The sequence below is a fragment of the Parasteatoda tepidariorum genome, chromosome X2 (assembly GCF_043381705.1).
Source record: "Parasteatoda tepidariorum isolate YZ-2023 chromosome X2, CAS_Ptep_4.0, whole genome shotgun sequence".
Taxonomy (NCBI): Eukaryota; Metazoa; Arthropoda; class Arachnida; order Araneae; family Theridiidae; genus Parasteatoda; species Parasteatoda tepidariorum.
In genome coordinates this window covers 19332316-19335484 of record NC_092215.1, presented here as the reverse complement: position 1 = coordinate 19335484, position 3169 = coordinate 19332316, and the positions used below count along the sequence as shown (strand labels likewise).

General features: G+C 25.3%; 1 long non-coding RNA gene across 1 annotated transcript in view; it reads left to right on the top strand.

The window, feature by feature from the left end:
- The window catches only part of LOC122269011 (uncharacterized), a 22050-nt gene extending 19775 nt beyond the window's left edge, over positions 1 to 2275 (top strand). The window contains exon 2 of the long non-coding RNA XR_006224862.2: positions 1725 to 2275. This is a non-coding gene — a long non-coding RNA (uncharacterized lncRNA). The remainder of the gene's footprint in view (positions 1 to 1724) is intronic.
- The last annotated feature ends 894 nt before the right edge of the window (positions 2276 to 3169 follow it).

Below are 3169 nucleotides of genomic sequence, written 5' to 3'. Positions count from 1 at the left end.
TAAGGAAGCAGAAATGATTTTCCTTAATGCGTAAGGATACAAGGAATGTACGAATGTGCCTTTTTACTTCAAATCTATGTTGGTATAAAACGTAAGAACGCATAGTTTTGCGTGACCTTTTCATAATGATGTGATCCAAATAAGCTGTGCCGGAATTGTTCGGAGGCTTGTCCATTCCCCTCCCGTAGGGAGCGTGGACGTCAACTGTTAGCAATACCAGCCTACATTTAATAAACCTGTTTAGAACGTATGATGGCTTATGACTGCAATTATTTCAAGCTAAATACAACACTAATAACAGGGTTGGAGCCCTGTTATTACATATATATATATATATATATATATAAAGACAGAAAAGACAAAATGGATAAAAGAAAAAGAGAGATCACCAAAGAAAATTAAGCTAAAGAAAATAAGCTTTAAGCACACATAGAACTCATAAAATAAGTTAAAAATATAGAGAAAACAAGAAAAGAAGATATAAAGATTTTTTAAAGGAGAAAAAAAATTATTAAAAAATATTCACAAATTTAAAAACTTAAAATTTTCTTTTAACAATTATTGTATTAATATGTTTTGCTTTGGCTTTATATTTATTTATATTATTTATTAATACAATATTAAAAAGCACAATTTTTTTCCGGATATAATCGTTTGAGCTGGTGACGAGATTATTTTTTTATCTTACAATTTTTTTTTTTTTTTTTTTTTTTTTTTTTTTTTTTTTTTTTTTTTTTTTTTTTTTTNTTTTTGATTTTTGAAAAAAGTTTTTACATTTGTGAATGTCTTTTAAAAACAATTTTAAATTACTTTTTTCTCCTTTCTTTATACCTTTTTTCCTTGTTTTCTCTACATTTTTTACATTATATATATATATATATATATATATATATTAGTTTTCAGCCCTATACTCCTAGAAGTGTATGGACTATTTTATTTTATAGCCGCAGTTGAAGAGCCGACTAAAGAAGTAAATAAATATCGCAATAAGCTTTTTTAAATTTTCGATCCGATTCCAGCTGAGGTTAATTTTTATTTAGATTTGAAAAAGGAGGGATGAGTACTAATATAGTTTTATTCTCACCAAGAGACACAGAATTTTATGCAATATTCAGGCTATTATGTCCAGAAAAATAATCGACCCATTTAAAATTTACTTTTTAACTCAGAAAACTTTCCAAATAAAAATTTTATTTGCAGTGAAGAATTTAAGTTCATTTGTTCTATCTGCGTTATTACGTTGTTTTGAAAATTTGACTGTGTTTTGTTATTTGCTATTTACAAGTAAAAATGAAATAAATTTTTAGCCCTAATTGAACATGCAAAAATCAATTCAATGCAATTACTTTTTGTTCCACTGGTCAACGGACAAAAGAAATGGGTTTTCAGAATATAATATGATTTTTTCTAATAAATATATATAGTGATTGTTAGATTGATTAATATAAGTCCTTAGCGTTTAATGTTGAATTACTTTTGTAACTTTTATTATTACTTTTGTATTTTACTACATTTTTTAGCAAAGGGTGTTCAAAAACACTATTTTCCGTTTGTAATTCATTGTTGGTCCCTAATTCAATATGTCGGTGGTTATATAATATGTTTTAATGTATTGAATATGTTTTAGTGTATTGAATATGTTTTAATATTTTTTAACGTATTGAATATGTTTTAATATGTTTTAATGTATTGAATATGTTTTAATATGTTTTAATGTATTATAGGTTGCTCAATGTTGCTCAAACAGCGCAAAAAAGACTGATAGAACAGAGAGATAGCTCACACAAATGCCCGAAACAGGATTCGAACCCAGGATCTTCTTGGCACAAGGCCAATTCCAGTTAATAATCTCCCACAATACACTACGATGAGGTTCCGCAATTTGAGGAAACCTTTTTGTCATATATTTGAGAGTTCGCGTTTCGTTACAAACTAAGTGATTTCATGTCGAAATGATTTTCAAAATTAACTAAATATTGTTCAAAGATTGCTGAATCGTCAAATGTGAGAATTTTAATGTGGAGAAAACACTCCAGAAAAAAAAAAGATGTAATCTAGCTGATTTAATAAGAATATGAAAATATATCATTCTTGATAAAATAGGTCTAATATTGTTGTCAAAATGATTCATTCAAGTAATCGAAATCTTGATTAAATTCATAGCACGTGCTAATTAACAGTCTGTCAATGCCAGGGAAGGTAAAAAAAATTACTCTCAATATCTTTCCTTAATATTGTTATTAATACTCAATAAATTTTATCTGACGTAGAAAAATAACTGAATCATTCTTTCGTTAACTCGCATTAATATCAATTATGTATATCCAACTACACAAAGTTATTACTTTCTTTGTCGTGCAGAAATGAAGGAATAGTTCTAGATCAAGATAATTGGTGCCAACTATTTCCTCGACAACAAAACTTTTTAAAATAAATAAAACAAAATAAATAAATAAATAAATAAAAATTAAAAAAACTATGGATTACTAAGGATGTCTCTGTAAGTTTGTAAGATGCAAGTATGAATTAGATTTAATTTTCTCTATGTCAACTTATGGAGAATTACATGAACGTTAATTATTGTGTTACGAAAATATAATTTTTCTTCGTGTGAGAAAACCAAAATATTTAGTCCCGTCTGTTCACCATGCAAAAAAATTAATAAATATATAAAAAGTAAAAATAAAAATAAATAAATAAAAAATAAAAATAATAAAATAAAAATAAATAAATAAAAAATAAAAAAAAAAATAAAATAAAAATAAATAAATAAAAAATAAAAAAAATAAAAATTAATAAAAATAAATGAATAAAAAATAAAGAAATAAAAATAAAGAAAGAAATAAAAACTAAGAAGTTTTAAGGATGTCTTGGAGTTAAGAGTCCTAACTTTTCTTTTCCCTTCGCAACAATCATAAGGAAAAACTAATTGTTAGCGCAGAATTATTAAACATATTTTTCATACTTTTTTCATTATTTTGTATTAATTTAGATCAAATTAAGTGGTAATTATTATATTTAGCATTTTAATATTTTATAGTTATGAAATACAGCATTAAGCACCAGTGTCTTTTTCTGCTTAAAATACGACTTCCTAACACGGCTCACTTCTTAACAATAATTTTTCAAATTTGCACTTAGTTGCAGTTATTTAGATATAAAAGAAATA